Raw genomic sequence first — 25,975 nt, forward strand, 5'->3', positions numbered from 1 at the left:
TCCTGTCAGGGCGACTGGGAACTTACTCCGCAGCTGAGATTCGTGGGACAGTACGGACCTTGGGCGCAAAACGTCTAAACCGCACACAAACTGACAATCGCAAAACTCTGGCGACATACGGACCAAATCTAACGTCGCCTCCAGAAGTACTTAAATGGTGCCAACAACTTTACCGAGGCCCTGCAGATATTGGTGATGCTGATCTGCAAGTGGAGAACTTGCATCGTGCGACTTCCGTCTTTTTGACTGGCTGAAAGAATATCTGGGATGGGTAGGTGTGGGAGGGGAGAGAGATTTTTGCAACGATGAAGACCTTGACACAGCGTTGCCCGAATTTTTATCATCGTTGAACTGAGCAGACAGTAGAACGTTCCGACCTTTATTTACACAAGCTTGGTGACTATGTTGAAAAACTGTCAAGCATACGAGCCTCTTTCAAGTGTAGTGTAGCATTCAATAAAACGTACTTGGCCTGACACAATAATTTGTATCTTATTTTCTAAAGTCCCCTAGTACACCAACGTTAAAAGCCCTGTCCTGAGCATATCAATTTTTACTTCATGGATACCTCTAATCTTTGTCAGCCTTACTGTGGCGAGCTGCTGACAGCGGCGATACATCGCGCCACGCAGCGTCCAGTCACTCGGAGCAAAGTTCCACGTGTGCAGCGTGCAGAAACGCATGTGACAGCAGACAGGTGTCGCAACAGATAAAATACGCGAATATACGATAAAAAAGTCGAGTTATAACATTTTATAATTTATAGGAGAGCAGAATATATCAATAATTCACGACATACACAGTAAAAGATGCAGGAGCCTCGATGTAAGTCCTGAAAAATCTCTTAGAAAGAGCTGTTATGAAAACATCGTTGCTCATTAAGAATACAACGTGGACGACCAGCTCACAAAATGAGTTCTGCCAGATTTGCCAGTACGCTTCCGCGGGACTGCGATTACTGTACTAACATCAGACTGAAGGCTGTTTCGTACAGTACGCCATCGTCATACCAAAGAGAATACGCACCACTAGAGGGGGAATTCTCATTAATTTTGAGGAAAGCAAGAGATGAGGTGAAGAAACAAGCATTATTTCATACAAGTAACACTCACAACTACTGGAAAAATGTGTTTCTCAATCATCGACAACACAAAAATGCTACCAACTATAAAAGGTACCTAGTACCTAGACAGCATTTAAGTCACAAGAGCATAGTTTGTGATTATATTTATAATATTACGAGTAATTTGGTTGTCGAGCAGGTAACGTTCATATACATGCTGATATGCTCTCTTGATATTCTTTTTGTATTGGTCACCACTGGATCACGCTACTTGAACTGTGATTTCCCTTTTCCTTACGGAAACAAAAGTGTTCCTGGAGTATCTTCTTGAGCTGAATGCCCTTGATGGATATTCTCAAGTGTTATTCCCACTTCTTGGAGGTTTTCTGCTACTTCAGTGCACCAAACCTTCTTGATTGTCGGCCGGAGTGGCCGAGCGGTTCCAGGCACTTCAGTCTCGAACTGCGCGACCGCTACGGTCGCAGGTTCGAATCCTGCCACGGGTATTGATGTGTGTGACGTCCTTAGGTTAGTTAGGTTTAAGTAGTTCTAAGTTCTAGAGGACTGATGACCTCAGATGTTAAATCCCATAGTGCTCAGAGCCATTTGAACCATTCCAAACCCGGGTCCGGCCATCCTGATTTACGCGATGCAACTGCGTCATTGTATGAAAACGTTAAAAACATAATGTTTTGACAGAGCACAGGGAAAACTGTGCGACTGTGGAACTGTTGCATTCATTTGTTGCAGTTTATGTGACACTCTCTTATGTTTTCATCACTTTTTTGCGAGTGATTATCACATCCACAAGAAAACCTAAATCGGGCAATGTAGAAGAATCTTTTTACCCATTCGCCAAGTGTAAAAGTTAGATGGGTCGACAGCATATTCCTGTCATGTGACGTACATGCCGTCACCAGCGTCGTATAGAATATACCAGACGTGTTTTCCTGTGGAGGAATCAGTTGACCTATGACCTTGCGATCAAATGTTTTCTGTTCCCATTGGAGAGGCACGTCCTTTCGCCTACTAATCGCACGGTTTTGCGGTGCGGTCACAAAACACGGACACTAAACTTATTATAGTGAACAGAGACGTCAATGAACGAATGGACAGATCATAACTTTGCGAAAATAAAGAAAATATACTTTTCACTCGAGGGAAGACTTGAACCAAGGATTTCTTGCTCCAAAGCTGCTCGCGCTAACCACGGTGCCACGGCGCTCCTGAGCTTACACTGTCCTTGATGTTCCCTATCTTGCGCATGGACTACTCAGTTTGCATATCTTGCTTATTTTTGTCATAGTTCCACACAACTTCCTGTTTTCTCGATTGATCTGTGTTCAGTTTTTCAAGGTCTATCCACTGTGTCAACTTATAACTAAATCTGAGGGGGGTGCGATGGGAAGGTTCCCTTGTTAGCTATGAAAAGTAGCTGTCTCTTCTTTCACTTTTTTTTGTGTACACGTAGCAGCAGCAACACCAATTTGCTCACCACTGTTATTACGTAAAAACACGAGAAATACGTGTAGTATTTAAGTTTCGGCGTTAGTGCGGAAATGTAAACAGACGGCGTTATCAAAAATCAAGTGAAAATTCTGTTTCTTGCTGGCGACAAGTGCAGTACATTATATTCACTCCACCTATATTTCTCCTCTGTACTCAGGAATTCGGCCACTACGTCGAAAAATTGTCGTTCTCACCAGTATTTGGCTATCGTTGAAACCTGGTTGTCTAACAGTGTGACGCCGATAAAAAGCACCGCTGGCTACCAGAGCTCGTCCACATAGACACCATTACGTTTTCTGCTGTTTTATCTCATCTATAAACTTTTTTGCCAAGAAATTCGTACGAGTACAAAGTATTTTCAATACGCATCAAATGCCAGTGCCTTGTCGTATACGGATCCAAAAATTTTGGCGCCACTCACCGTCTTATAGCAATTCGCTGGCTTACGCAGCGACGTATGTGGCCAGCCTGTGGCGATGTCCCCGGAGTGAATTTTCACTTCGCAGTGGAGTATGCTCCTTCTTAAAACTTAGTGGCAGACTGAAACCGCCATGCTTGGATACCTCACCAGCCGGTAGAGTACTTGGCAGTGAAAGGCAAATGTTCCAGTTTAGAGTGTCGACCGGTCCAAAGAACCAATCCGGCGGGAAGTCCCTGTGGACACGTGCTTGGCTGGCCAGCAGCTGGAGGCAGGCAGTCGGTGTTTACCACTACCTAGCACTGGTTTGCTCCCGCATGTCTGGTGGCACTTTATCCGTTAAACACGTGCACCAGGCCGCTCGTCGAATGCAGAGTCGGTCTCATTGTAGACTACGAGAACCTGGCACAAGTTTGGAGGAGCCGCTGTAGTTCCGTACAGTTATGGAAATCTAAGGCAATGTTGAACCGGTGATGTGACAGAACTACGCAGGCATAATAAAGGGGGTGATGGTCATTTCTGTGTGATTTCTTGCGTCGCTCGCATCAACGTGGGGTCACTCCTGGGGCATCTATTCTCTGCCCACAGAGCAGGAATATGTATGGAGGCAGTATAGCGTACTTCCAGGGTCGCCAACATGTAACTGGAATTGTCACATGATTCTCGGTATAACGCTGTTTTTTACATTTGCGCTAAAACAGGAACTTTTATACAATGAAATTTTCACTCTACAGCGGAGTGTGCGCTGATATGAAACTTCCTGGCGGATTGAAACTGTGTGCCGGACCGAGACTCGAACTCGGGACCTTTGCCTTTCGCGGGCAAGTGCTCTACCAACTGAGCTACCCAAGCACGACTCACGCCCCGTCCTCACAGCTTTACTTCTGCCAGTACCTCGTCTCCTACCTTCCAAACTTTACAGCAGCTCTGCTGCGAACCTAGCAGAACTAGCACTCCTGAAAGAAAGGATATTGCGGAGACATGGCTTAGCCACAGCCTGGGGGATGTTTCTAGAATGAAATTTTCACTCTGCAGTGGAGTGTGCGCTGATATGAAACTTCCTGGCAGATTAAAACTGTGTGCCGGACCGAGACTCGAACTCGGGACCTTTGCCTTTCGCGGGCAAGTGCTCTACCAACTGAGCTACCCAAGTACGTCTCACGCCCCGTCCTCACAGCTTTACTTCTGCCAGTACCTCGTCTCCTACCTTCCAAACTTTTCATTCTAGAAACATCCCCCAGGCTGTGGCTAAGCCATGTCTCCGCAATATCCTTTCTTTCAGGAGTGCTAGTTATGCTAGGTTCGCAGGAGACCTTCTGTAAAGTTTGGAAGGTAGGAGACGAGGTACTAGCAGAAGTAAAGTTGTGAGGATGGGGCGTGAGTCGTGCTTGGGTAGCTCAGTTGGTAGAGCACTTGCCCGCGAAAGGCAAAGGTCCCAAGTTCGAGTCTAGGTCTGGCACACAGTTTTAATCTGCCAGGAAGTTTCAGGAACTTTTATGTTACACGGATTTTTCCTGTTTTATATCCTCGCTTATTGGTAACAGCAAAGGTGAGTAATTGTTGATGTTACGAATGCAAATCGAAATAAGGTAAACGAGGAAGTTACTGTTCGTAGGTAAGTACCACAAGGGGAAGTGACGCGGGAGGCAATATACTGCGGCGTCATAAAATCCAGTTCTGCGCCTCTGAATTATCACAGACGATGTATGGTAACGGTGCCAGCGAGAGACTGGTAATGGAAGAGGGCATTAGGCTGTTTTGGACGCTCTGCGCACACGCAACACGCTAGTGTGTCCCTCTGCTGCTACTGTAGCACTGGGCGGCTGGACAGGGAAGTCTAACAACGCTTCATCACAATGAGTGTTCTCCCAGCAGAAGTAACGGTCACTACGTTTCTGGCACTAACAGGCGAACTCTCATGTCCAGTGTACTGTGGCCCGATAATGTCGTCGCGTTACATGCTCTTTCATGTCAACACTTAAAAAAAATCTACGAAACACCAGAAGTCCTCTTTAGTAGGCACGCGCTTTAACAAAAGTTTTCCCAAGTGACAAGTTAGAATCAGTAAAATGCACACTGCTGGCCACATGGCTACACATGGACGTGGCATGCGGCAAATATCAAATTGACATGGAGTGTAGTTGGCTGGTTGATTGATTTATTTATTTGGTTTTTTTTTGGGGGGGGGGGGAGGGGCAAATAGCGAGATCATAGGCCCCATCTGATTAGGGAAGGATGGGGAAGGAAATCGGCAGTGCCCTTTCGAAGGAACCAATCCGGCATTTGTGTTAACCGATTTAGCGAAATCCCGGAAAGCGTAAATCAGGATGGCCGGACCCGGGTTTGAAATGGTTCAAATGGCTCTGAGCACTATGGGACTTAACTTCTGAGGTCATCAGTCCCCTAGAACTTAGAACTACTTAAACCTAACTAACCTAAGAACATCACACACATCCATGCCCGAGGCAGTATTCGAACCTGCGACCGTAACAGCAGTGCGGTTCTGGACTGTAGTGCGTAGAACCGCTCGGCCACTCTGGCCGGCGCGGGTTTGAACCGTCGTCCTCCCGAATGCGAGTCCAGTGTGCTAACCATTTCTCCACCTCGCTCGGTATGAACTGTAGAACATGCTTGGACATGCAAACGATTTGCATTTTTGCGCAGCTGTGCAAAGTAAGTAGCATTGACGCCATCTGTCGTTCTGTATATAAGCCAAGATTATGCAACATTTACGGTTCTAGGCGCGCAGTCCGGAACCGTGCGCCTGCTACGGTCGCAGGTTCGAATCCTGCCTCGGGCATGGATGTTTGTGATGTCCTTAGGTTAGTTAGGTTTAAGTAGTTCTAAGTTCTAGGGGACTGATGACCACAGCAGTTGAGTCCCATAGTGCTCACAGCCATTTATGCAACATTTAAAAACGACATTTGAATGTTATTTGTTTGAGAGAAATTCGTGAATGCCTTGTACAAAGAGAAATTCGTGAATGCCTTGCACAAGAAGGAGCAACTTCTGCCACCACATGTCGGAATCCAAATGTGGGACTGCGATTTACCGTTCCATGTTATTGCTACTTGCGTTTTTCGGGATTCCACGACTGCCATAGATTTATAGACTCGGTGGTTTCGGAACTGCCTTAGTCAACGCCATTCAGAATATCGGCATTCCTATGCGACTAGCGCCAGAGAGGACTTGTCATATCGTACAGTCGGCCGCGCAGGATCGTATAGCCATGTCATATATATGTGGACAATAACGACCTCTCGATCACCACTATTTGTACGGCGTCCGCCGTTCTGGGGAACTTCGTCAGACAGCAGAGAGGGGCCTGCCAGCAACGGTGCACCCAGCGACACGACGACGGCGATTTTCGGTTCTGCGTTCAGTGTCCTACTGGAAGTGTCCTCTTACAGAGAACGAATGTTGTCAGATTGCATTTGTCATCATCGTTCGTGGTGGTAAAGAGCGCCATTAGGTACTTCACACGATCACCTCTGCTTCGCATAGCCGGTAATTTGTTCAGCAGTCGATATGTTTCTGACTGCTTAATAACTGTGGCTGTCGCTCGTCTTCGAAGTCTTCGTGACGTTATCTTTCAACAAGGCGATGGAAGATTGCGTGTTGCCCGTGCTCGCGAAGATCTATAGCCCATTTTTGGTTGACTCACGGGAGAGTGTCTGAGAGTATATAACGAACGAGTATTACGGTGAGTGAAGCATATAATATACCACAACTGCCTACATATCGTCCCCGTAGAGACCACGAAGACGGACTAATTAGTGCACACAGAGAGATTTAGGCAGGCATGAGAAGAAAAAACCTAATATCTGGTACAGTCTTGAATGTTTGGAGTCTCTAAGCCGTAAGACATTTATTAAAATACACCATATATACACCATGAGAGCTGCATTATAAACGTGCATTTGACAAAGACAGTTTTGTGGTTACATGTAGCCCTGTATCAGTGGCATCTGATACAAAGGAACAAACTACTGTATGTACATCGATTTCTACAAAATGACTACTGTGTCTATATATTAGCAGAAATATAAGTTTAGTTACATTTTGCACATCTGTAGCAGTAACATGCATGTCAATTAATACCATACGTGATGAAATCTGTCCTATGACGTGGTATACAGATCACTCTCCTAGTGTAAACAGGAAACTGACAGTTGAAAGAGTCTACATTACCTGTCTTTTGTTGTCTATAACATCATATTTGTATACATTTGTGACATGTTTAGAGTTTGATTTAGCTGCCTCTACCGATCGATTTTATGCCACCAACAACGCCTTCAAAAACCATGTGCAAGATTTTCGTATTTTCTCGCTCGCTACGCGCAAACAATTAGTCTTAAGAAAAAAAAAGAACGGGATCTTTTTGTAGGAAATTTAATGTAGTCAAATTTTGTACTAGTGTGTGTTTTCGCTAGGATCCACGGTTTTCGGGTTACTCAAGAAGAAGGCGTTTGAAGGTCACCTTTTGTCTTGAATGACTGAGAAATTACGGCCTATACCGAAAACATACTCCACTGCTAAATTGAACTACATTAAGTTTCCTACAAAAAGGTCGTGTTCATTTTTTCCATATGACTAATAGTTTGTGCGTAGCAATCGAGTGTGTGTGAAAATATTTCGCTTGTATTTGAACGCGTTTCGGGTTGCATAAAGCCAATGGGTAGGGGCATCTGAAGCAACCTGTATGTAAATTGCAATCTTTCTGTGATCATTATATGCAGGTAGATTATATAGAAGGGATAAAATCGCAAATTAGTCCAACATATCACGTCAAATTAAACAAATTCACGCACAGGACTTACACTCAAAACCAAAATTATTTGGTTAAAACGCTGTTGAAATTTTCTATATACGTCTTATTCCGTAACTCTGTTCATTAACTATGTTGTGAAAACCAGTTTTGGCAAATAAACATTCCTAGTGCAGGTCACGGCGTTTAATAAACCTAGTACAATGTTTAACGCTTTGAAGTTCTGCCACTTAGAAGAATTTCAGACACACCCATGCCCGAATCAGGATTCGAATCTGCAACCGTAGCGGTCGCGCGGTTCCAGACTGTAACGCCTAGAACCGCTCGGCCACTCTGACCGGCCTGAAATAATGATGACGGAAAGTATAATTCACTTAAAAAAACTCGACTAGGGTTATTGAGCAATTTCGTATGTAATTTGCTTTTGCACGATGAAGTCTGGATGATTTTGACACATACAAAGAGGCATGTTGTAATCAGGGCAGTACTAGTTTGATTTTTTTCTGCTTCTTTTACCAGTAAACTGTCTCGTCTTCTCCAAGCAAATCTCAAAAACCGGTTTTGGGGGCTGCTTCGTCATGAAATTCGTCTGGAGGAGGAGGAGGAGGAGGGGGGAGGGGACAAGACGAGATCAAGACAAATAAAAGAGAACAACATTATAATTAGAACAGACTACAGTTCACCCGAAATTCAATCTCCTTCAGATTGTTCCGACTCAGATATTTTTCCCTCCGTCCAGAATCACTGGATTCTTCCTCTTGAGCTTCCAAAATTTCTTGCTCGCCCAACAGATGTGACATATTAGTAACAGAATTGCAGCAAACTGCGAAACCCAACGAGTACATGCACGGAACTCACTGTAACGCGAGCCTACTTTGACCCAGCCAGCTGCGACAGCAGCTGTTTGTAACATTTCGCTGCTGTTTCTTGCGAAACAATTCTACAAACTGATGGCAGAAGGTAACGACCGTACAGTGTCCTACGAAATGAGTCCAGTTATTGGCCGACAGGCAGCTCGCACGTCGTGTATATTGCGGCCCGAGCTGTACTCGGGCGCAGTGTCCTGAACACAGTGCTGTGGCCCGAGTTACGTTCGGCCTAGGTCGCCAGAGTGGAAAGTACTCCCTGCCGCGCACTTCAGTGGATTGTATGGTGTGTATGTGTGTGTGTTTTCCTGTTGAAGCCTGTTCCGGTAAGACTGGATGGTCCCTGGCCATCCTGCAGGTGGTCCCGTGTGCCTGCAGTTTGGTGTACAGCAGGTTAGAATGCGCACCACGCGAGCGCAGTACGTCCCACCGACTCGCTTCCGGCCGGGCCGCGACCTCCGCTTCGCCACACACACACACACACACACACACACACACACCCACACACACCAGCAGCTGGAGGTCGCGGGCCGCGTTGTAAATCCGCGCCGCCTGACACCTCTCTACCTCTACCTCACTCGCCACGGGCAAGCGCAGCGCAGTTTCTGAAACCTCCGATCTCCGTCGCGTTTACCAGGTGTACCTGTATGAAACGAGCGTTTTTGGTTGTGAAAATGAAACACTAATTTTGAATTGAAAAGTAAAAACATTTTATTCAGAGTGCTGACCATTGCTTTCTATACATTTTGCCAACCTTTCTGGCTATTTGTGGACCCCACGCCAATAGAAATGTTCGTCTTTTGAAGCAAACCAATCACACACCCAATTTTCGACGTCCTCGTAGGAATCGAAGTTTTTCTTATCCAATGCGTGTCCCATCGATGAAAACAAATGGTAGTCGGAAGGGGCCAAGTCTGGTGAATACGGCGGGTGGGGTAGCAGCTCCCAGCCAAGTGTTTTGATTGTATCCTGAACCAGTTTTGCTTTGTGTGCAGGTGCATTGCCGTGTAAAAAAAAATTACTTTGCCATGTTTTCTGGCCCATTCTGGTTTTTTTTGACCAATGCATAGTTCAAATTGATCATTTGTTGTCTGTAACGATTAGTATTCACAGATTCACCGGGTTTTAGAAGCTCATGATACACCACACCTTTCTGATCCCACCAGACACAGAGCATTGTCTTCATGCCGAATCGATTTGGTTTTGCAGTCGATGTTGATGGTTGTCCCGGATTAACCCATGATTTTTTCCGTTTAGGATTCTTAAAACAAATCCATTTTTCATTCGATGCAAAATTGATTTTCTTTCATGTCTTTGAAGCAAAATTTGACAAATGGTTTTTCGGTTTTCCATCTGTCTTTTATTCAATTCATGTGGCACCCACTTTCCACTCTTTTGGATCTTTCCCATAGCTTTCAAACGGTCAGAAGTTGTTTGTTGTGCAACATTTAGCATTGCTGCCATTTTCTTCTGACTCGAAGTATCATCTTCATCCAATATTGCTTGCAATTCGGCGTCTTCGAACTTTTTGGTGGTCTTCCACGTTCTTCATTTCTTACATCAAAATCATTGTTTCTGAACCGTTGAAACCATCTTTTGCTGTTGCTTCTGATAGAGCATGATCACCATATCCCTCGACAAGCATTCGATGCGACTCTGCAGTACTTTTTTCAAATGAAAACAAAAAATTAATGCTTTCTGCAAATCATCACTTTCTGGTACAAAATTCGACATTGTTAACACGATGAAAACGTATGATGTTGTTTGTTCCATGGCTTGATGTATACTAAATATCTTTGACAGATGCCATACCAACCAAACAAAAAAAAATTAAGGCTTGTTCACAACAAATGTTCCCTATCGACAGATTGTATCTTAACGCTCATTTCATACCGGTACACCTGGTATATACGCTGGTGTCCAAAATTAAAGCAAGAAACTCCTATTTCCCCGTCCTATGTCTACTTCGCGACATAATCATATAAAGTATAAACTGTCAACAAATGTCGTTACGATCGTGTTCTGCACGGAATATGGCATTCCGATCAACGGACAACAGCAATAGCGTCGGGGCACCTATCAAGCGGGGTGGTGTTTGCATGGCAGTCCCACATCAATATTACCTGTGTACGCAGCCACAGAATGTGCAGTATGGCACAGAGATGATGCCTATAGACACCCTGCTGTGGAGGGCCACAAGAAGAATGGAAGCAGGACAGCCGCAAACTGAAGTAGCCCGCTGGCTTAATGTGAATCGTTCTGTTGTTTCTCGGATGAGGCGACAGTTTATAGAGTCCGAAGCTGTATCCCGGAGACTAGGACAGGGCCGGCCGCGTGTGTCATCTTAGAGAGTTGGCCGTTAGTTGGCGGTAACAACACGACAGTATCGCCTTAGTACTGCACGGCAATTGGCATCTGACCTCGCTGCATCACCTGGACGTGTTGTATCGAGGCAAACGGTGTACAGAAGGCTTCGGCAGAGTGGCCTTTATTATTGGAGACCTGCTGTCTGTTTACATCTGGTTTGTCTTCACAAAAGAAAACGTCTAGAGTGGAGCCGTCACATGGATCGTCGCACGATGGGTCAATGTCCTTTTCACAAATGAGTGCCGATTGGCTTTGGAGAATGATTCTCGGCGGATTCGCATCTGGAGGGGACGTCGAACGCCATGTCGGGACCCAAACATTGTAGAAAGAGAATGTGTTGGGGAGGATCCCTAATGGTGTGGGCAGGGATTATGTTGATCACTTGAACGCCTCTTCATGAAATCTTGTGGGTTAATCAGCAAGAGCTAACTCCTGCTCGGTATCGTGAGGAGATCTTGGGATCTCATGCGCGATTGTTGCGAGATGCTGTGGGCCCAGACTTCGTATTGATGGACGATAATGCTCGACCTCAGAGCGCGGTTGGTTGATGTTTTCTTTTGGAAACGGAAGATACTGCACGCATGGCGTGGCCTGCTCGTTCTCCCGATTTGAATCCCATAGAGCATATCTGAGATGCATAAGGGAGACGGGTTGCCCTCCAAGACATGCGAGCAGCTCTGCAGGAACAGTGGGCGTCATTGCCTAGCACACGAGACTGATGACGTCACTCATAGCATGTCCCGTCGTTGTTGCCAGGCCTGTACTGGCACTGTACGTACTGAGCACGTTAACCATTGGCAGAATGTGTGTGCAAATCCGTTAAGTTGGAAAACAACGAAAAACATTTTTATCCGCCGTTATGCATGTTGCAGTTGATTACGTTCTGTATTCCTTACATTGTTTTTACTTCACTGCCACCTGTTTACGCTGTTTTGTGGCAAAATAAACGCAACCTTGCAAAATTTCCGTTTGTTGCTATTTTTATCACCAGAGTATAAGGCCTTGAACACATTTGACTAGCCGCGTCAAATATTATTTATTTTTTGCAAGAATCAGATGTTGTACACAATGCGGGCAATTAACCTTTCCCTGTTGGCGTACGATTTTGTAACGTAACAGTGGACTGCGTTGTCGTCAGACTCCAGAAGTTTGCTATTGAATTATTCAGATAATTGTCTTAACTTATTAGTTGATTATTTAACTCAAGTTGCGCGCTTCAAATACATGAAAGCGAAATGACACACAAAGTATTAGTAATCAAGAAGAAAATTCAGAAAATTTTCAAGTTATTCTACAGAAAAGTGGACTTTCCTACGTTTCTTAAAATTCTAGAAGTTAGATATCTAATTTTTTATCCTTTGCCACGCCAGTCTTTTATGAAGACCCAAGAATCAGAAACAGAAACAAAGCTGTTGCAAAATTTCAATGATAAATTCACATCTTTATGTTAAATTTCTAATTCCTTTTTAGAGTCCGCAGTGTAGGCGTCATGTAATTACAAGGTCCTGCTGATTGTACTAGACATAATCTTTAACGCATACTTTGTCGGTTTTCTTGGCATGTTCATCCGAAATCTACTCAGCACAAGCATTTCATCAATGCACATAGAACAGGCTGGAAAGTAACGCTGCTGACAGTTCCCAATACGTAGAACTGACGATATGGAGAAAAGCCTTTTCATGTAGCACAGTGAAAAGTATTTTGTCTCGTTCCACTCTCTGAGAAGAGATTATCTATGGATTCATTGCCAGATTTACAGATTGTTATGAACACAAGTAAGCCTTTAAAAGCTCTCAGTTCAACAACATCATTATCAGGTGCAAATGTAAGCTTCTTTTGAGAGTACTTTGATTTTACTGATTTTATTGCTCGACCGCAGCAAAATCTCATCAAAAATGCCTTGAGTAAAAAGTACACCCCATTCTTGCTCAACGTTTGGATTCGTACCCAAGGCATTGGCCCTAAGTCGTAGACCAGGAGTCAAAAACACAATGTTATGTTGTGTTGTTCTGCTATTAGCTTTTGGATGTGCTTTTCTCCAAGCAGTTTCCCCAACAGTTAAAGTTGGAGGAATTATTTTATACTTCGACCATCTTCACCTGTTTGTGTGTCCTTCGTTTCATCATCATCATCATCACCACCACCACCACCACCTGTTTTGAATTGCCGGCCTCTGTGTCCGAGCGGTTCTAGGCGCTTCAGTGTGGAACCGCGCGACCGCTACGGTCGCAGGTTCAAATCCTGCGTCAGGCATGGATGTGTGTGATGTCCTTAGGTTAGTTAGGTTTAAATAGTTCTAAGTTCTAGGGGACTGATGACCTCAGATGTTAAGTACCATAGTGCTCAGAGCCATTTGAACCATTTGTTTTGAATTCGTATCATCACTTTGTATCTAGTAAACTGGATCAGTATGAGTCTCGCCTGAAACTAATGGTTCAAATGGCTCTGAGCACTATGGGACTCAACTGCTGTGGTCATCAGTCCCCTAGAACTTAGAACTACTTAAATTTAGCTAACCTAAGGACATCACACACATCCATGCCCGAGGCAGGATTCGAACCTGCGACCATAGCAGTCGCACGGTTCCGGACTGCGCGCCTAGAACCGCGAGACCACCGCGGCCTCGCCTGAAACTACAGAAATAATTTCTTACGGATGGATCTCCAAGTTTGGCTCATTTATTTTCAGAAGTTATGTAGACTAACCAGACTATTCAGGCTCTTTTGAAAGCGAGATGGCCCTGGTAGAGACTCTGTGTTGTGAAACATAATTATGAGACATTGTCAGTAATAACCATAATATACTACACGATAATCGTCGCCTTAGACAAACACGTCTGATGGCTAGTAATAATAACGCAACTGGTGTCATACGTCTTTGACACGTCAGGGCGACTCGACTGAGTATTACTGGAGATCAAAACTCGTAGTGGGAACGGCGCCACACCTGCACTCCAGCTGAAACGTACGCGGAGGGGAAAAGGCGAAATTACCCCATAAGAGGAGGCGGTCTCGACTCGTATGCTCGACAGCCATCTCACAGACGTATGAAATCAGTTAAAGGTTAAAATTGCAACGCCAGGGAGGAAAGCAGATCACGAAATTTTACCTGTTGTGCGTATACAGTACGCTATGAAGAACTGATAATTAATTTCGTAGGTGATTTGGGAGTATACAGGGTGCGAAGTTCAGTGCATATCACTGCCACCTGTGGCAATAACAGTTGCTCTCATCTGGAGAGCCTGTATAGAAAATGGCCAATCGTTAAGTGGTCCTGATTTTGGGGGGGGGGGGGGGGGGGGCAGGTAGCGTCGCAACGTGAAATGCCGTCGCCTATAACAAGACATCGATTTATCGATTTGACAAGCGCCACAGGAGCACTTCTTGCTCGTTATTCGCCAACAAAACTACTGGCTCGCTGCAGTTTTATTCCCGAGACCTTGTTGGCCGGCTGAACTTGACAATTTCCGCTTCATACTTTTAAAATTTTAAAGTCAATACGTTGTTGTCAAACATTTTTACAAGTGCCGCCTTCTCATACCCACCCCTACCCCTGCAGCAGTCGAGGTTTCTTACTTGCACAGTAATTTTATACAAATAACGAGTCATGTACATACTAGACTTGGTTGAAATTGCTCCACGCGTTCTTGAGCTTTGCTTTTACAGGATGTGCAACAAACGAGTCCCTGTTTTTAAAATTAAATTACATGAAAACCCAAAGATCGATACAAAACTAGAGGAAACTGTGTGCTCATTGTGCTAGTGTTAAGAATTTCATACGGAAGTTTCGAAATAGTAGTTACAAAAATCGCTAATTTAATGACTTTGGATTTTTAGTGGAAAAATGTACTGTTTCTCAGTACTGAGTGAATGTGTGCTTCAAACCAGACTCTGCTGCAATTTTACGTGGTAATTTATTCCGATGGTGCTGAGTAAGTCCAGAAATTGTAGCGAAATTTTCAGGACTAATTACAGTTCACCCGGGGCTAACATTCCCCTCTAGATCGTGTTGCGCAGCTTTTCTGTAAGAATTTAACCAAGATTGGTTTTGGCATCCGATTCTTTTGGAAACATTGCTATAATACTGTGTTCTAGCCCGTGACGTACCAGCACCTGAAAAACCGGTTGTTCAATGGAATACACGATTTCATGCTCTTCCTTCGGTAAAATAACGTCCTTTCACGCCACAGTGGTGGAACTGATCGTTCTGGTAATCGGAGTACTATTTATAGGCAATACGTTGCACGCTTATATCAGCATCTGTGAGAAGTTTTTGTAACGACTACTGAGTAAAAGTCTTACAGCTTTCGGGATGTTCGTAGAGTTTGTTGCATTCTTTTATCGATCTTTGTTTCAATGTTGTTTGATTTTAAAATTAGGGAGTACTTTGGTGCACACCCTGTATGTCAAATCTTGTAATTCCGACGTTAGCCACAGTTCGACTGCCGCAGTGATTTTTCCCACATAGCAAGTGATGAGTGTGCCAAGGACAGTGGAAACTGCTTGAGGCTGGTAAGTCACACTGTTTTCCCACTCGTCCTCCTCCTATCCTACCCCGCCATTCCAGGAGTGGAACGCCAGCAGCCCTGTCACCACTGACGAAAACTACGGATTCGAAACTAATGTTGGTCGTTATCGAATATTTTTAAAAGTCATGGTTACTACCTCCAAGCCTTGTGGATTCGAAGGGGTGTGTTTGCATTATTTCGGAAACCTTCGCGGGCGTGCACACAACTGACTGAAGCTTCTTCGTAATTGTATGAATGGTTCATAAACGCATAGAAAATAAACAAATCAGACAAATATTCATTTTATATGCTACGTAAGTAAAAAAAAAAAAAAACTGACCGGTTGCTAACTATTCACAATACTTTTATCCTTCGACTTTGACTCTGAAGCAAAAAGCAGCACTTCGGACTTCGTACCAGTGGTTCTGTGCGTGTTCTCGCCTTTCTCCCAGTATGCAGCAGGAGCCTACTGTGATGTGTCTGCGGTATTTTAGGCGTCTATCATGTCGTGTTGTTTGCCTGGCCTAATGACTTTAAAACTGTCGACTACATTCGGAGACCAGAGAATAATTGTGTCCACACACACACACACACACACACACACACACACACACACACACACACAGAGAGAGAGAGAGAGAGAGAGAGAGAGAGAGAGAGAGAGATGGGAGCGGGAGGTAGGATTGTATAGAATGTTACAGTTTTATCTCCAGCCGCTTAATTAACGGTTCTTGTTTGAAAAGGATGGGACAGGTAGGTGGTCGTGGCGTTATAGTGGGAACTATCCAGGCATTTGCATTTTAGGGAAACCATGAAAAACCTTAATCAGAACCAACTGTTGATTAGAGCCTCCATTCTTCTGAATACCAGCCTGAATAAACAGCGCTACCTCACTCGTTCTATCCCCAGTGTATAATGCTGTTTCCTTAATACATTCTTATGTATGAGTTAGGTCATAGTGTAAAAAACTAGTGTTGAAAAGTTCGTTTATTTCTCAGCACTATTCACTGCAACCACTGTCAGCCAACATCAAGATAATGACAATGATGATTGGTTTCCATTTTGTGCGCAGCAACTTCCCATTAGCTTGCCTGAAAAACTGAGTCACATTCCTCCATAGTGAGCGAGAAGATGAGATCAGGTAGAGGATAAGTTGTTAGTATTGTCCATTGGAGAACTTTGGTATGCGATTTTCCTGGAAAGAAAAATAGATTTAATAGTGCGAAAGCGTGGTGAGAAATGAAAGAAAACTCTTTATTGTTATTATTATTATTATTATTATTATTTATTATTATTTACTTATGTTAATTTTCTCAATAAAGCCCTACTCTTTGTTATGTAAGTAGCCCTTCACTGTGTAAAATTTATTGCTTAACAGGTACACTTCAATTGTTTTTTTAACTAAGTTTGTTGTAGAAATTCGTTAAGAAGTTTGTTGGACAATGTTACTACATGGTAAAAATGGTGTTTTCAATTTACTGTTTGTTGTTTATTGACATTGTTACATTACTTTGCATCGTGTTTCATAGTCACGAAATAAGCTGTTTAAGCAATAATTGTCAAATATTTTTTAATACCTGACCTGACTGATAAATGTACACTCATGTTGGAATTATGAACTCAGTTCCTATGCTTGGAGAAAATAATAATGAATTAAGTACGGGTCTGCCTTTCCTGCAAGTACACAGTTTACCTGAGAGCCCGCGGCCCACCAAACGTTGGCTGGGGTGAGGGAGCACGCTTATGACGTTTGAGCTAAGTACAGCTGTTGACATGGTTCACACGTACCGTTTATTTTACATTTTATGCGAGTCTTTTGTCCTTTTGGGCGGTCTGTATTACTGTTGGACCATGCCTCTTTATGCAGTCTGTAGTTTTAGTGTGTACCGAAGAAGGCGTGGCTATCCACGCAGAAACCTAGGTAAACATCCGGTTACTATTTGCAATCGAGGCGGATTCTTCATAATCATTGCACAGTTATTGTTTTTCTGTAATATCCAAACATGTTTCACCACAGTTATGGCGTTCTCAGTGCGCTTTTTCTTTTATTTTCCCGAGATTCATATATACAGATTATATGTAGGCTACGAAATGTGTTACATTGGATTTTGTCGTTATTTAAATCATGTACGTTATTTACTTTCTTTTTTTGCATTGTGTGCGACCAATGGCCTTATTGTTGCTGTATTAGGCTTGTCCTGAGATGTGACTGTTTTGTGCATGTGTGCCAAACGTGATTTTTTTGTTCTCTATCGATGTCCACATCGCGTTGCAAGTATACAAAAACACGCTAAGCACACAAATACAAAACCGACAACTCAGGACGAGGCAAATGCAGCAATGATAAGGCTAAAAAGGGGTAAATGGCTCGGCTTTTACCGGAATGTATATTTCAAGGTTGAATTATAAACAAAAATTCAGTCCAGATGATATCCTAACATATATTATACTTGCAGATGACATGGTTTTTAATTTAGACCTGTTACTAATTTCGGTTGGCAGCCACAGGACATACAATATAAAATAAAAGTTATATTATGTATGTAATTTAAATAAGCACAAAATCCGAGCGAACAGTTTCCAAGCTAAACATAATCTGTGTGTATGTATTTCAGAAAAATAAAAGAAAAACCCCCATTACATATGCCTTAAATGTGATGAAACATATTTGGGTATTAAAAAAACAATAATCGTGTACACGCAAAAAGGCGGACCCATCCTTAATTCATTGTTATGTATTCATGGTTTACCAAAGCCTCCAACTTTTTAAAAGCTGTTTACAATGAGCGACACTGCTAGTTTTCCTTACTCGTGTTATGACCGTTTTCTGCAGTTTCGATGTGTGTACATGAAAGGTGAGAATTATTGAACTGTATGAAGAAAACGTAAATTAATTGCAAACTACGGCGTGCGCAAACACTTTATTCAACGTGTAAACGTCACTACAGATATTCGGATTTAGGTTACGACATGTTCAAAATGCCTATCACAGGCGATGATGTGGCGCAGACGAATAGCGAAATTCTGCCTGCCCCGCTGAAGTGTCGGAACAGCGATACTGTCAATGACCCCCTGAATGGTTGTTTTCAGCTCAGATATGGTTTTGGGGTTATTGCTGTACATGTTATCTTTAATATAGCCCCACAAAAGGAGCCGCATATGTTCAATTGAGAGCCAGGCCTCTGGGTATCCCAGAGGCAGAATACTGTCGACAAAATGCTTCTGCAGGACATCAAACAGGCTCCTGCTTAGATGAGGTCGAGCTCCGTCTTGCATGAATCACATCTTGACGAAATCAGGGTTACTTTCGATAATGGAAATGAAATCATCTTCCAAAATCTTCAAGTACCGTTCGGTAGTCACCATGCCATTAGGGGATATTGCACCGATTATTCCGTGGCGGAACATTGCACAACACGAAGTCAATTGTTGAGGTTGAAGAGACTTCACGATCGGAAAATGTGGATTCTCAGTACCCCAAATGCGCCAATTTTGCTTATTGACGAACGCATCCAAATGAAAGTGGGCTTCATCGTTAAACCAAACCATACATGCGCATATTCATTCCCTTCATGCTCCGCGACCAACCCTGCAGTTTGAGCTTCCTGACGCAAATCGTTCAGAAGTCATGACTTGATTTCATGTTGTTGTTGTTGTTGTTGTCGTCTTCAGTCCTGAGACTGGTTTGATGCAGCTTTCCATGCGACTCTATCCTGTGCAAGCTTCATCATCTCCCAGTACCTACTGCAGCATACATCCTTCTGAATCTGCTTAGTGTTTTCATCTCTTGGGCTCCCTCAACGATTTTTACCCTTCACGCTGCCCTCCAATACTAAATTGGTGATCCCTCGATGTCTCAGAACATGTCCTACCAACCGATCCCTTCTTCTAGTCAAGTTGTGCCACAAGCTCCTCTTCTCCCCAATCCTATTCAATACCTCCTCATTAGTTATGTGATCTACCCATCTAATCTTCAGCATTCTTCTGTAGCACCACATTTCGAAAGCTTCTATTCTCTTCATGTCTAAGCTATTTATCGTCCACGTTTCACTTCCATAGATGGCTACACTCCATACAAATACTTTCAGAAACGAGTTCCTGACATTTAAATCTATACTCGATGTTAACAAATTTCTCTTCTTCAGAAACGCTTTCCTTGCCATTGCCACTCTACATTTTATATCCTCTCTACATCGACCATCATCAGTTATTTTGCTCCCCAAATAGCAAAACTCCTTTACTACTTTAAGTGTCTCATTCCCTAATCTAATACCCTCAGCATCACCCGAGTTAATTCGACAACATTCCATTATCCACGTTTTGGTTTTGTTGATGTTCATCTTATACCCTCCTTTCAAGACACTGTCCATTCCGTTCAGCTACTCTTCCAAATCCTTTGCTGTCTCTGACAGAATTACAATGTCATCGGCGAACCTCAAAGTTTTTATTTCTTCTCCATACATTTTAAATACCTACTCCGTACTTTTCTTTTGTTTCATATAGTCCTTTTGTTTCATGTAGTTCAGTAATTGTCACCCTGTATTATGTGCACTCGATGGCGGAAAGAGAATTCCGTGCCGCTAAGTCTCGTCACAGTCATTTGGCGACAGGTAATGCGTCGCCGGACTCGTCCCTCTCCGTGATGCGCAACGCCTCCCAAGGGCGCCCGCCGTTGCAGTCTGCCGAACGTTCCACTGTGTAACGTAACGCTACTGAGCGGTCCCGTGACGAAACACTGCGCTCGCCTTTGAGTCTTTGCCACCTCTCCTGGCGCTCTGACCTGAAAAAAGCGTCGGACTGACAGTCAAGGTTCCGTCGAACGACTGTTTTATATGCCACACTTTCCGTGGCTGAATTACACACCCTTAATGTTCTCCCATTTAACCTCGGCCTTGCACGAACTTTTCTTACAACGAGGTTCTTTTTTTTGTGGTCATTCCACTCTGAATCGCTCCGGCTGGCGACTGATACGTATTTTACGGCTTTTACTGGTTCCACTGATTTGTCGCCAATAGTATGATCAAAAAAGTAGTGGATTTCCGCGCTTATCAGTGCACAATAGGCTGCAGTTTTACACGCCGCGTGTCGGCTGTCAGTCCCTGCACCAACCGTCGACTCTTTGCAGGTCCCCCTCCCTGCATCTCGCTGCAGACTTTTGTCGTTGCAACATGCATTAGGAGCCAGACGACGGCTCCTTCCGTGAATAGCCTAGTGGAGCACACAACGTTATCCACGAGACCATTCCATAATTAGAGAGACAAATTGATGTAGAAGAGAACACTGTATTTTTACAAAATGAGACTTCTACTACTCCTTAGCAGTTTTTTTTTTTTTTTCAAGGAAGCCTTGTCTTGTTGTGTGAGCCACTTTCCCACAAATTCCTTGGCCTCGTCATTGTTGCGTAATCTTGTTTCTTAATGGTGAACCAGAATCTCATCAAACGTTAAAATCTTCCGTAGAAAAGGCTCACCTTCCCTTTCACAGCGTTTTGATTCCTTGTGTTAATACGTTAACTCTTTCGCGACCCACCATGCACGTGTTTTGCTGTAGCGTTATGAACTGTTCCATCACTTAGTGTTTTAGCAACACGTTCAACTATAATACGCTCCTCTTTACTAATAATGTCGTCAGTGCGGGTTTCAAGCAAATGAGTTGACACTTCATTTGGCCGGTCAGGGCACTGATCGTCAGTCACTGAGCTCCGACCGTTTTAGAAATCTTCAAGCTGCTTGCATGAATTTCCGCGGTTCGTACAACTTTCAGTCAGTATACTGTAAAGTCATTCGACGAAAGATTTTAGTCGGTTTTCCGTTTTCAGAAACCAAAGAAACGAATCGCTGAAAGTTGTTCAACTAACGTGCAAACTTAAAGCGGACACGCGATCGTTAAATCCAATATTGTGGTCATAAACAAAACAATTTTTATCTGTCAGCTGTTCTCAGCTTATCTCAGTAATGGTTCATATGGCTCTGAGCTCTATGCGACTAAACTTCTGAGGTCATCAGTCGCCTAGAACTTAGAACTAATTAAACCTAACTAACCTAAGGACATAACACACGTCCATGCCCCAGGCAGGATTCGAACCTGCGACCGTAGCGGTTGCTCGGTTCCAGACTGTAGCGCCTAGAACCGCACGGCCACTCCGGCCGGTATCTTAGTAATGCCAACCTAAGATCATGAAAGTATAAATCTCTTCCCACAAACTGTTTCTTTTTTACATCATTATGTCTGTAATTATTGAATGTTCCTGGTATAAACTGTCAATAGTACTTGAGCTATAACACTTTCCTGGAATGCTCCCGAAGTTTCCTTTACATCTGTCGATTTTACCCAGGTCTATGCGACTTACCGATTTCTGTCCGCTAGGAAGTCCTGAATACGGTTGTAAATCTCATTCGATCCTCGGTACGCTCGTATTTTGCTCACTAAACGCCAATGCGAAACTGTACCGAATGCCTCCCGAAAACCGAGGAATGCGGCATCAACCTGGCCGCCGTTCTCTGTTTAGCGAACTGAGTTTCGCATATTTCCGTTTGCGACACCGATGTTGATGTGCTCTCGAAACATTCCAAGACACGTGAGAATAATAACTGATGTTCTTTAGTTCTACTACAGCAGACTGGTGTCAGCAGTGTAGAGCTATAACTAATTGGGTCTTTTCAAAAGTTCTTCGCTCTATCATACAGAACTGAGGAAAACACTTTCCTTTACGAAATACCTGTACAGGCCTTCAACATAACCTCCGTTCTTGCTTATGTCAGCTTCCCAACTTCTGTATTCAGAATAAGGACACCTTCCTTGTTCACCTCTCTGATTACTCGGATCATCTCAATGGAGGCTTCATCAGCTGTATGAAAACGCTCTTCACGGAGTTGTTTCCTAGGTTTGAGAAAAAAAATCAAGGTCTGATGGGCGCAATTCTGGATTGTTCGTTGGGTGGGGAAGTATTTCCCATCAGTATTCGTCGAGCATTTCTCCCACTGGTACGGCAATATGCGGTCTTGCATTATCGTGCACGGTGACGACACCAGGTACGAGTGTGTCAGGCATTCTTTGGCCAATACCCTGACACAAAACATTTTGCAGGAACAACTTGTAGTACTCGGCTATTACAGACGTCATATGGGGCACTGTTTGTAGCTATGACTCCATTCATATCATACGGAAGGATTTTGACGGTGGAATTTTTTCGGTCGTGTAGAATCGGAACTTTTCCACTGGGTGACTGAGACTTTAATTCTGGCTCAAAATCTCGTATTCAAGTTTCATCAAGTGCAACAATCCTTTTCAGAAACAGTTCTCTTTCTGTTCGATAACGTTAAAGCAATTCTGCTGCGATTATTTTGCGACCTTCTTTCTGCTCTTCACACAGATCACGAGGAACCCATCTGGCAACAACTTTTCTCATCCTTAACTTTTCAGTTATGATTCCGTATACGGAGGTAACTAACAGTTTGGCCTCATATTCAATTTCCTCACATGTTTTTCGCCGATCCTTTCTCAAAATGTTGTTAATAGTAACCTGGGAGGTGAAGTCTGTTGCAGTTGATGGCCTTCCACGTCTTGGGTTGTCCTCAGTGCCTATCCGACCTTCACAGAAACGAGGAGACCACTGTGACACTGTGCTACGACCCACTACACTATTTCCACTCACCTCTCTCAAGGCACTGTGACTTTCCGTTGGGTTATTTCCACGTAGGAACTCGAATTTACTCTTGGAACTCTGGCCCCTGACTGCCTTTCAGCTTCATTTTAAACTAAATTACGTCACAGCCATGCGAACCTGCAAGCACATATACGAGGATTGTCCGGAAAATACGTATAAAAGTTGAATAATAACTTTATTTTACAATTATTCGGGTATTACAATATGGTCTCCTTCAAAGTACTGGCCCTGAGACGCGATACAATTCTGCCAACGCCGTTTCCACTGTTGATAACATTGCTGAAAGTCTTCAGTTGTGATGTTGCTCAGTTGCCGTGTGGTTTCCGCCTTGATGGTTTCCACATCTCCCAAGTGCCGCCCCCGAAGCACCATTTTGCATTTCGGAAACATGAAGAAGTCACGCGTGGCTAAATCGGGTGAATAAGGCGGTGGTCTGTCACGGTGATTGAGCTTCGGGCCAAAAACTCGCGTTGTCGTGATGAAGGATCCACCTGCCCCCTTTTGCCAACTCCGGTCGAACTCGGGCCACACGAGCTCTGAGATGTGTCAGAACTTCAACGTAAAGATTTTTGTAGATTCTCTGTCCGGGAGGGACAAATTCCTTGTGAACAATGCCTCTAGAATCAAAGAAAACAATCAACATTGTCTTCACACTGGACTTTGATTTTCGCGTCTTTTTTGTTCTCGGTTCTCCTGCTAGTTTCCATTCCTTGCTTTGAGATTTGAGCTCCACATCGAATTCGTAAAACCAGGACTCGCCTCCAGTGACGACTCGGTTAAGAAAGTCCCCTCGTTCCTCTGCTTCCCAGCAATCCTCACAGCACTTAACCCTCTTTGTTTTCTGTTCTGGCGTCAAGAGCTTCGGTACGATTTTCGCACACAATTCCTTCATTTCAAGTTTTTGTGTCAGGATTTCGTGAACGATTGTTTTGCGGATTGAGAGATCGTCAGCAATCATTCTGACTCTCAATCTACTGTCTTTAAGAACACAAGCCCGGATTAGTTCAACATTTCCATCGGAACTCGTTGTCGACGGGCGCCCTGGACGAGGGTCATCGTTCACTTCTTCTCGGCCATCCCGGAACCTTTTTAACCACTTGTTCACGGTTGGTTCCTTCAGAGAATTGTCTCCGTAAACCTATTTCAAACACTCAAAAATCTCACTGCCATTCTTGCCTAGTTTTGCAAGGAACTTGATGTTGACGCGCTGATCCTCAATCAGAGAGAACTCCATGCCGACGGCAGGTAAAAAAGGGTAACTGTCAACAAGCTGCCGCACACTGCCACCTTCTGACTCGAACTGAGCGTTGATGGGATTGATTACAGCAGTAGTCCCACCTGGCGGTGACTGCAACTTGTAACATAAAGACATTATTCAACTTTTATACGTATTTTCCTGACAAACCTCGTACGACCGACACGCCTAAAGTCTCTCTCACAGCTGGCATTAATTTCTGCTTGATCACGCCAACGTCACCCTCGCGCATGCGCAATACTTTTGAAATGACGCTCGTATATACATACGAAGACAGTAACTTGTTCTCGAAAGAACAGTTACTGTTGATGACCGTGCAGCTTTTCCCTGGAATAAATAATGACGAACTGAAAACCTCAGCTGCTGACAGGTGTTGTTGATATACCTCGATGTGGACAGGTGAAAATATATGCCCCGACCGGGACTCGAACCCGGGATCTCCTGCTTGCATGGCAGACGCTCTATCCATCTGAGCCACCGAGGACAACACCTGTCAGCAGCTGAGGTTTTCAGTTAGTCATCATTTATTCCAGGGAAAAGCTGCACGGTCATCAACAGTAACTGTTCTTTCGAGAACAAGTTACTGTCTTCGTATATATAGTTAAAGGCTACCCAGCCATTGACCTGCGTCTGTGCGAATGCGCACAGGTTGCCCAAACTCTTACGGGAATCGCCAAAGCGTGCGCGAGTAATGAGTGGTTGGGCAAATGTCTATAAGGTACAATACATATGTAGAATTGTGGACAGTTGGGAATGTGAGTCTCACGGGAAGCGTGCAAGGGATAAATCCCTGCAGTCGCGCTATTCATCTGTGTCCTCGGTGGCTCAGATGGATAGAGCGTCTGCCATGTAAGCAGCAGATCCCGGGTTCGAGTCCCGGTCGTGGCACACATTTTCAGCTGTCCACATCGAGGTATATCAACAACACCTGTCAGCAGCTGAGGTTTTCAGTTAGTCATCATTTGTTCGTATATACGTCTGTACAGCGACGCTTCCTGGAAATGCTCTGCTGCTTTTTCCTAATCGCTGGGTTCCGTCTGTCCGCTGTGGACTGCTCCCAGACGGGCAGCAGCTTGTTCGGCATCATCTATGGTCGCCCAGTTACGGGCGGCCGCCCCACTTGTCGGGAGTCGAACCCGGTCCCGTTAGCTGTGGGGTCGCGCCGCGAGCCGGTTGGGCACCCACTGCAGAACTGACCGCGACGTACAGCGGCTGCGAGTTAGTCCGGATTATAATGTCAAAGTCCTGTGATAGATCTTTTATGATAGCTAGGATCACGATTTAACAATTGTAAAAGATAGGATAAAAATACCCCAGAGTAGCGTACAAAACTCCAAGGAAACGTCTTTTGTAAAAGATTTTTCACGGTGTATGTAATACGGCCCTGGCAGCAGGTAGCAGGGAGCGGGTAACCGGTCCGGCGTGTGAGGCCGAGGAGAGCCGAGCGCAGCCGACTGTGCGCATCCTTGCGTCCGAGGCTGACCCGCGCCTTCCCATGCTGGGCCGCAACAGTCGTCTGTATTCCTAACACTGCGCTTGCATGCCAACACAGTTTG

General features: G+C 44.2%; 1 protein-coding gene and 1 non-coding gene across 3 annotated transcripts in view; one reads left to right on the forward strand and one right to left on the reverse strand.

Annotated features, from left to right (window-relative positions):
* LOC126281657 (tyrosine-protein kinase Btk29A) overlaps positions 1-25,975 on the forward strand; it is a 790,079-nt gene that overhangs the window by 552,077 nt on the left and 212,027 nt on the right. The window lies entirely within an intron of this gene.
* Trnaa-ugc (transfer RNA alanine (anticodon UGC)) lies at positions 24,830-24,903 on the reverse strand. Its single transcript has one exon. It is a non-coding gene; the product is annotated as a tRNA-Ala (tRNA).

This window comes from Schistocerca gregaria, chromosome 7, assembly GCF_023897955.1.
Source record: "Schistocerca gregaria isolate iqSchGreg1 chromosome 7, iqSchGreg1.2, whole genome shotgun sequence".
Taxonomy (NCBI): domain Eukaryota; kingdom Metazoa; phylum Arthropoda; class Insecta; order Orthoptera; family Acrididae; genus Schistocerca; species Schistocerca gregaria.